This window comes from Molothrus aeneus, unplaced genomic scaffold (genome assembly GCF_037042795.1).
Source record: "Molothrus aeneus isolate 106 unplaced genomic scaffold, BPBGC_Maene_1.0 scaffold_36, whole genome shotgun sequence".
NCBI lineage: Eukaryota > Metazoa > Chordata > Aves > Passeriformes > Icteridae > Molothrus > Molothrus aeneus.
This window is the reverse complement of record NW_027099027.1, coordinates 2,798,232-2,807,767: the sequence shown is the minus strand read 5'-3', so window position 1 is coordinate 2,807,767 and position 9,536 is coordinate 2,798,232.

Below are 9,536 nucleotides of genomic sequence, written 5' to 3'. Positions count from 1 at the left end.
TTTTACTGCCTGATCTACCTGCTCGTTGTTTCAGTGTTCCTCATTAGCCTGACTCTTGGGAACGTGGGCAACTACATGGTGGACTTTCACAGGCAGCTTATCTACCCTGGTAGCAATATCTTTCCAGTCATTAGCAGACCAGATTGGCTTTCCCCTACGCGGCCAGTTGGCCTCTTTCCACCTCTCCAGCCATCCCCGCAGAGCATTGGCTACCATCCATGAATCAGTGTAGAGGTAGAGCTTTGGCCACTTCTCTCTCTCAGCAATGTCCAGGGTCAGTTGAACGGCTTTGAGTTCTGCAAGTTGACTTGATCCACCTTCTCCTTCGGTAGCTTGTGCAACCTGTCGTGTGGGGCTCCATACGGCTGCTTTCCACTTCCGGTTCATTCCCACAGTGCGGCAAGAACCATCAGTAAAAAGAGCATATCGTGTATCTTCTGCTGGCAGTTGGTTGTATGGTGGGGCTTCTTCAGCCTTCTTCTTGTTCCCCTTCATCAGTGAGACCAAAGTTTTCACCTTCCGGCCAGTTTGTAATTATTTCCAGAATCCCAGGGTGATTCAGGTTTCCAAGATGGGCGCGCTGTGTGATAACAGCAATCCATTTACTCCATGTAGCACTGGTGGCATGGTGCATAGAGGGAACCTTTGCTTTGAACATCCACCCCAGCACCGGTAGTCGGGGTGCCAGGAGGAGTTGTGCTTCTGTGCCAGTCACCTCTGAGGCAGCCTGGACTCCTTCATAGGCAACCAAGATTTCCTTCTCTGTGGGAGTGCAGTTGGCCTCAAAGCCTCTGTAACTTCAGCTCCAGAATCCCAGTGGTCGACCCCGAGTCTCCCCAGGCACCTTCTGCCAAAGGCTCCAGGACAAGCCATGGTTCCCGGCTGCAGAATAGAGCATGTTCTTCACCTCTGGTCCCATCCTGACTGGGCCAAGGGCAACTGCATGAGCAATCTCCTGCTTGATCTGGGCAAAGGCTTGTTGCTGCTCCGGGCCCCAGTGGAAAGTGTTCTTCTTGCGGGTGACCAGGTAGAGAGGGCTCACGATCTGACTGTACTCAGGAATGTGCATCCTCCAAAAGCCTATGGCACCCAGGAAAGCTTGTGTCTCTTTCTTATTGGTGGGTGGAGACATTGCTGTGATCTTGTTGATGACGTCTGTAGGAATCTGACGCTGTCCGTCTTGCTACTTCACTCCCAGAAACTGGATCTCTTGAGCAGGTCCCTTGACTTTGCTCTTCTTGATGGCAAAGCCAGCTTTTAGGAGAATCTGGATGATTTTCTCCGCTTTCTCAAACGCTTCTGCTGCTGTCTTCCCCACACAAGGATGTTATCAATATACTGCAGATGTTCTGGAGCCTCACCCCTTTCCAGTGCAGTCTGGATCAGTCCATGGCAGATGGTGGGACTGTGCTTCCATCCCTGGGGCAGTCGCTTCCAGGTGTACTGCACGCCCCTCCAGGTGAAGGCAAACTGAGGCCTGCATTCTGCTGCCAGAGGAATGGAGAAAAATGCATTGGCAATGTCTATAGTGGCATACCACCTTGCTGCCTTGGACTCAAGCTCCTACTGGAGCTCTAATATGTCTGGCACGGCAGCGCTCAGTGGTGGAGTCACCTCATTCAATGCACGGTAGTCCACAGTCAATCTCCATTCTCCTTCAGATTTTCACACAGGCCAAATGGGGCTGTTGAAGGGTGAGTGGGTCTTGCTGACCACCCCTTGGCTCTCCAGCTCTCAGATCATCTTATGGATGGGGATCACAGCATCTCGAGTGGTTCTATACTGTCGTCGATGCACTATGGAGGTGGCAATTGGCACTTGTTGCTGTTCTCCCATCAGGCGTCCTACTGCAGATGGATTCTCAGACAGCCCAGGCAAGGTGTTCAATTGCTGGATGCCCTCTGTCTCTACAGCAGCTATCCCAAATGCCCACTTGAGTCCTTTTGGGTCTTTGAAATACCCACTTCGAAGGTAGTCTATGCCCAAAATACATGGGGCCTCTGGGCCAGTCACAATAGGATGTTTCTTCCACTCATTCCCAGTCAGGCTCACATCAGCTTCCACCAAAGTGAAATCCTGGGATCCTCCTGTCACACCAGCAATAGAAACAGACTCTGTCCCCACATGTCTCGACGGAATTAATGTACATTGAGCACCAGTATCAACCAAAGCTTTATACTCTTGTGGTTCCAATGTGCCAGGCCAATGAATCCACACAGACCAGAAAACATGATTTTCCCTGGCCTCTACCTGGCTAGAGGCAGGGCCCCTCTAAGCCTGGTTATCCTTCTTTCCCTGGGCAAATGTCTTGGATGTTCCTTCAAGGGGATCAGACATGGCATCATCAGCATCATACCTGGTGGTTCGGCTATGGGCAACTGGAGCTGCTTTCTTCCTGGTGGCTTCCTTCAATTCACGCACCCGTCGTGCCAGAACAGCAGTAGGTTTTCCATCCCACTTCCTCATGTTTTCTCCACAGTCACGCAGGTAGAACCACAGCTCTGTTCGTGGGGTGTACCTTCTCTGGCCATCTGGGGAACGTCTGCCTTGGATACCAGAACCTCTGATCTGTACTGCCGAGATTTGGAGAAGGTCTTCTTTAATCTCCTCTCTGAGCTTCTTATGATTCTCTTCTATCTTATCCTCTAAGTTCTGCAGACGTGTTTCTACCGCTGCAATTCTGGCATGTGTTGGGCCATGTACAGCATCTGCATATGCTCGGAGCTTCCTTGCCATATCCAGCACAGTCTCATCCCTCTCATCCCGCTTCATTATGGCTAGGGCAGAAGCATATTCGTGTGGCCCAAGTTGCACAAGTTTCCGTCACATCACAGATGTGCATGGCACCAGTTCTGGGTTCCTAGTTGTCACATCATCTGAGAAGATAATCTCTGCCACTGCCATCTCTCTCAGGCGTTGGATCCCTTGCTCTATGGTCTTCCACTGTGTCTGTTGCATATAAAGGTCATCTGCACACAGGTATCTTTGTGCAACACTTTCCAAGACCCGTGCCCAGAGGCTCTGAGGGTTTGCCCCCCTCATCATTCCTTGGTCAATGACAGGATCCTGTGACAGGGATCCCAAATGCCTCACTTCAGTGCCATCCAGAATTGTAGCCTCGCCTGCAGCATCCCAGAGACGGACTAACCAACGAATTATGGATTCATCAGGTCGTCGGGTGTAATCCTTCCGTAAGCCACGAAGGTCCTTCAGGGAAAAAGACTCAGTATTTGCATCTGATCTTGCACCTGCTGCTTTGACTCCTGATTTTATGTCAGGAGGCATTGAGGTTCCTTCTCCTGCATCATCATCATCATCGTCATCCACTGGTCAATTGGTCTTGTCCGTGCATTTCCCACTTCTAGTGCTGGTAGCAACAGCCATTGGTTTAGCTGCTGGCTTAGGCTCACTATCTGGTTTGGCTGCTGGCTTTGAGCCTGGGGTGTTGGCTGCAGCCTGAGTGACTGGGACAGCTGCTGATTTATCTCCCTGCCCCCCTGCCTCTGTCTGCTGTCCTACAGTCTCCAACAGAGTGCGATAAGCATATGCCAGGGCCCAGCTCACTGCAATGACCTTTCTCTCCTTAGGCTCATCCTGGTATTTCTCTTTCAGATATTTCCCCACCTCAGCTGGGTTCTGAATTTGTTTATGGGGAAAATCCCAGACTATAGGGTCAGAGAATTCCTTCAGGATTTGGCCCATATCCTCCCATTTCCCACACCCCTCAGGATGTTCCACGCCTGGGTCTACTCCTGAGTCAGGGGCCTCATCAGTCTGTCTAGAAATCTCAGCCCTCATTCTGGAGAAACAGCAGACTGTATAGAAGAAGGCTACCAGATTGAATACAAGAAAGATGGTTTCTTTAACATTCAGGGGAAACTGAACATCCTTTACTACTGATGCAACCGATTCATAGGAGAAGAAGGAAAGCAAAGGCTGAAAAGCCTCATTCCCTGCTGCTCCTCCTCTAACAAACTGGATGAATAACCATAGCCAAGAACCATTCATACCTGGAGCAGACCCCAACATGTTTATAAACTTCTTGCACATCATTGCCATCAAGCCCAGCAGGATAGCTATTCTGGTCACTGCCCCTCTACTGTAAAAACTACGTATGAGGGACAATACTAGAACTATTTCAGGATAGGAAAATAAACCTAGGGACCACAGAGGTATTAAAATCTCGAAAAACCCTAGGGACCAGAAGCACATGCAAGCCTTCACCCCAACACTCATCATGAATTCAAAAAGCATGGCTATTAACTGCTTCAAACAAACAGAGAGTAATGGCAACCAAAATACACTCAAAACAGGGTTTTTCCACTCACTCTCTCGAGCCCAGCGTTGGGCGCCAAGATTTTGTCGTGGTTTAGGGCAAATTTGGAGGAGAATTTCCAAATTAGGGCCCCTCCAGTAAGCAAACCCACACGGTCCCTCCCCCCAACCGGTTCGGGAAGGATTCCTCGGAGAGGAGTGGAAAGAACCTGTTTATTTAACAGGCACAGCACCCCCCAGCACACAAAATGAACAATACCGGATGGCAACACTCTGAAAAAAGATGACAAATTCAGAAAGTCTCTCTTGGGGGTGGTCACTCTGTTCTCAGTCCCTCCGGCGCTGGGGCTGCTGCTGCAGGCCAGAAGGTGCAGGATTTTGGTGTTTCCCAGGTCCCAGTCCGGAGCAGGTTCGAAATGGTCAGAAAAAGGAAAGGAGAAACAGTCCAGGAAGAAATTGGACAGTTTAGCTAAACTAGCTAATGAGCAAAAGCAAGCAGAAGCGAAGCAAGAGTGAGAGAGCAAAGCGAAAAGCAAAAGCAGCAAAAGCTGCAGTCTCTGTGTCCCGCCAGGCTGATAAGAAAACCAAAACAAAACTTTCCCTCTTCAGAGCCGGTCTTAAAGGTACAGAACATAATAGCCAACATTAACAGAACACATGAATGGGGATACAAGCATCATAACGTCACCCTAGGACACTGGCATCGTACTGGGAGTGTCTGGGAGTAACTGGGATCAAACTGGAGGTGACTGGACTTATACTGGGAGCAACTGGGACCACAGCGGGGGCAAATGGCATCGGGTAAGGTGTGACCGGGCTCATGCTGGAAGTGACTGGAGCCACACTGGGCTCTTACTGAGAGGGACTGAGAGTGAAAGGAACCATACAGGGCATGACTGGGAGCCGCTGGGACCGTGTCGGGGGCAACTGGGATCCTACCGGGAGTGATTTGGACCATACTGGGAGCGACCAGGACCCACCGGTGAGGCGGCGGCGGAGCTGGGAGGCGGCCGCAGCGCAGGTGGGAGCCGCGCTGGGTTGTGCGGGGGCTCGGGGCTCGCTGCGGGCCTCGGGGGCGGCAGGGGGCTCAGGCGGGTTCCTTGTGCCGTGTCCGGCCCGTGGTGCCGCTGCCGTGAGGGCGCTGCGGGAGCGGCTGCCCGCGGTCTCCTTGCGGCCGCTGCCTCGGCAGGAGCCGCTGCCGGAGCAGCGCTGGCTCGGCCCGGTTCCTGTGGCTGGGACAGAGGCGGCTGCCCCGTGCCCGCGGCTGTGCGGGGAAATTCACGTGGCCGGAGGTTTCTGTGCCCCGAGGAGACAGAGGAGTCCTGTACAAGTGACTTTATTGCTGAGCAGAGGGAGAGGCCGTGGCGCATTTGCCGTGCGCTCTCTGCCATTGTTGTAGTTCGCAGCCTCCTTTTTATCCTCATTTTCCCGGCTCATCTCCCTCTCCCTTTGCCCACTGCCTGAGGTACTTGGAAGGTTCAGACCTCCCGATCTGCCAACTGCACGTCCTCGTTAATGTGCACCCCCACTTTTGTAGAACAGCCGATATTCACGGCTCTGTTAAGTCTTTTTTGTTCTCGACGTTCAGGAATGTAGCGGGACTTTCTGTGAGCAGCAGTCCATGTTAATTAATAACATTTATTGAAGCTGGTGGTTTCGCCGTTACTTCCTTATCTACAAGTCCCTGGCCCCTCGCTCAGCTGCTGAATGAGCTGCACTCTCAAGGTGTGGAGCATGGTAAAAAGGTGAGAGTTGCTGTAGCACATCAGAGCAGAAGCAGCATTCATTTAACCCATGGTCTGCCAGGGAACCACAAAACCATGTCCCATTCCCATCCTTTCCACGTTTGGACTGGTACATGAGCTGCTTTTTTGTTTCCTTTGTTATCTGTTTCACCACTTTTCCTTTGTCATCTATTTGCCAAGACCAGTTTGAGTCATTTGATTTTCCACAAACTCCTCTTTTCTCTGCTAACAGATGATCTGATCCCATCCCATGGGGAAATGTTGTGTTCCTCATTTCAGTGGATTGCTCAGCAGGAAGGTCAGGAGCTGGAGCTGTCTGGTTGGTTATTCCGAGGACAGCTTGTAATCTAATGGTGCCATTGAAATGAGAAATGGGTTCTGTGGCTCCTGATATGAATTGGTTTGGGTTCCCAGGGGCTGGTCCATGGTGTTGTAGGATTTGTTCTGCTGGCCGTTCATCTTCTGCCCATTTTTGGCCGCTCTCTCCAGCCAGGGCTGCATCAATTGACCATTTTTCTCTAATTAAATCATCAAATACTTGGATTCCCAACTGATTTCCTGGAACTTGTGGTAGCAAGAACATCTCAGTGCTCTAATCCACCCTATATAACATAGACAGTGACAGCACACGTTGGAGTGGGCAGAGGGATGATTCCCCCCATTTATTTATAGTGAAGTTTTCCCAACATTCTCCATTTGCTGTTCCCCTTTGCAGCTTCACCCGTTTCTGTTGCAGGGTCAGATATCCTCACCCTGGGCTCTGCCTTGAGCTGTGCAAATTCCATCAGCGCAAGCAGGCAGAGCTCGGGGTGAGGGGCAGGGGGAATCAGCCCAATTCCCGCCCCAGGCAAGAGACCCAAGTACATTGGCCAGGCTTTGCCCAGCAGGGTTCATTTGCATTTCTAAAGCTCCTCTCCTGGCTGACTAGAACCAAAGCTTCTCTTCCAGGGCAGCCATCTGGTGAGTCACATATGGCCCCCCGAAATCTGCTTTTTTTAAAAAAAGTATTAACTATTTAAGAGTTAAAAGTATCACGGTTAAAGCTCTTCAGTTTTGCAAAATGCAACATAAAGGCGAACATGGAAAAACCCAGACCAAAAATTGATTCTCACCCTTCTGGCCCAAACCTACCTGACAATATAAAGTAGGATTATTATAAAAAATGTTTCTCATGTTGTAATCTTATCACTGAAACTGTAGGGAAAACAAAAACTCTCCAAGAATCTCTTTAGTGTGAGAGAGTCAAGGCATTGCTTGGTTCTGGCCAGGATGTGCAACAGAAATACTTTCATCCACACATAGCCCGGCTGTGCAGAAAAAATCATTCCATGACATGTCAGTTTTACTCGATTTTTCCTAAACTTTACGTAGACTGAACCAATCTAAATCCACTGCTTTAATGTTCATTGCTTCCAAGTCGTGTAAGTTTTTAGTATTTGGTTTCCTATTAGACTCGGATTTCTTCCCCTCTGATGTGAATTCCGTCCACACTCCTGGATTTCCTTCTCAGCCTTTTCCAGACCAGGTGTCTCCAGCGGTGCGGGGGCAGTGTCTGGGGCAGCTGTTGGTTGCTGTTTGCTGCGGGGCGTTGATGTTTTGTTGCTGGTCGTTATCTCTGTGGGTGTCTTTTGGGCTATTCCCAGTCTGTTCGGATGTTAAACTCATCTCCATTGAGTGGTGGAGATGAGTTTAACATCCGAACAGACTGGGAACCCCTTAAATAAAACCTTTAAAATTTCTTTCCCAAAGGCAAACCTTTGAGTAGAGAAACCTTTCTGAGCAGAGAAATAAGATTTAAAAGAAGCAGAATGGGTGCATTTTGCAGCAATGCAGTCGCAGTCAGCCCAGAGTGTGGGTGTGAGTGAGCCCCAGAGTGGAATTGTGCCGCGGTGCTCCCCAGCAGCTGTGGCAGTGCAGGCCCAGCCAGCGCTGGAGCTGCAGCAGTGGCAGCGAGGCTTGGCCGCAGTGGCTGGAGGTGCCAGAGGAGGGTGGCCAGGATTCCCAAGGGTTTGAGCAGAGGATCTGTGGGCAGGCCCAGGGGCTTGGCCTGCTGTGGAGCCCTGGCTGCTGCTGCGTTGCCTTCAGGGCAGGCTCGGGGGCGGCTCCCATGGTCCTGCTGCAGGCGGGAAGTGCAAATCTCCGGGGCTTCAGAGCCCCTGAGGCCAGGCTGAGGGGTCCCCCCGTGCTCAGCTGTGCTGGCGGCTGTTTCTGGCCTCAGGGACACTTGGCGTGGGCCCCTTGGCCACCAGTGGTGCTGCTTTGCACTCCTTAGGCAGGAGCCGATGTCCTGGCTGGGTGTTGGCAACAGCAAAGTCCCAGGGCAGGCTCTGTGCCAGCCCAGCTTCCTGGGGGAGAGATTCCACAGGAGACAGGATTCTGGCTACAGCCTGCCTTACATTTACATCCCTTATTTCCACCCTGCACTAGGTGGAGAATTGCCCAGGTAAGGAATTCCAGACATGAATTCCAAGGGAGATAATTGAATATCTGCCTTGGGTCTGGCTCTTTTTTTTGCCAAAGCCAATGGCAAAAGCTGTACCCATGGCATCTTGGTTTCTATCTCCGGCTTCCAAAGGTGTTTCTTTATTTCCCCATTCATTCTTTCTACCCAACCCGAGCTCTGGGCTTGCCAGGGGTTATGGAGGTCCCATTGTATTCCTAAAGCTGCCATAACCCCCTGAAGGGTCTTTCCTGTAAAATGAGTTCCCCATCAGAATCTATTGCTTCCACAATCCATTATCTTTGAATTATTTGTTTTAGCAATAGGTTAATAAGTGATCCAGTGATTGCTGAAGCAGTCAGAATTGCTTTTGCCCCCCTGTTAGGTGCCATGGTGTCAGCAGAAGATATCGAAGCCTTCCTGCTCAGGGCATTTCAGTGCCAGGCTCTTACAAGCACCCACAGCTCCGCGGGTTGAGCTGAGCATGGGCCGGTGACCTGCGCTTTGTCTGATTCCCCTTCCTTAATAACAGCCTGTCTTGTAGCTCTTTTCCCTTCTGCTGCCCTTGCAGAGCCGTCCACAAACACATTGTCTCCCTCAGGCCAGGGAATGTCCCATCAATCTCTCCCAGCCTGGCTCGGGAGCTCTGTCCCTTGAGTGCAGTCCTGGGTTCCTTGCCAGCCCCTCTCCAGGCTGTTCAAACAGGAGGCTGGGTTAAACCCTTGCCCTGTCCCCAGTTCTGAATCCTCCTGTGCCATTGAACAAGTTTCATACTGTAATAACCGAGCCCTGCTCATCCATTTAGAGGCTCTTTTGGTTGTCAAAGCTTTAACATGATGCCAGACTTGAACTCTAGGAGATCCTCCTGTTGTCATCAGTTTTCAGCCTCTGCTCCCACGGAAGCTGTGGCTGCACAATTCTGCAGACAATGAGGCTGCTCTCTGGCCACTGGGTTAAACATTTTAGCACAAGAATTCCTTTGGCAAGACCCTGTTTAACGTCCACCTATAATTCAAATTCTTTTTCCCTGTCTGGAAGGCCCAGGCCACTCGCCTCAGTTAATCTTAATTTTAACA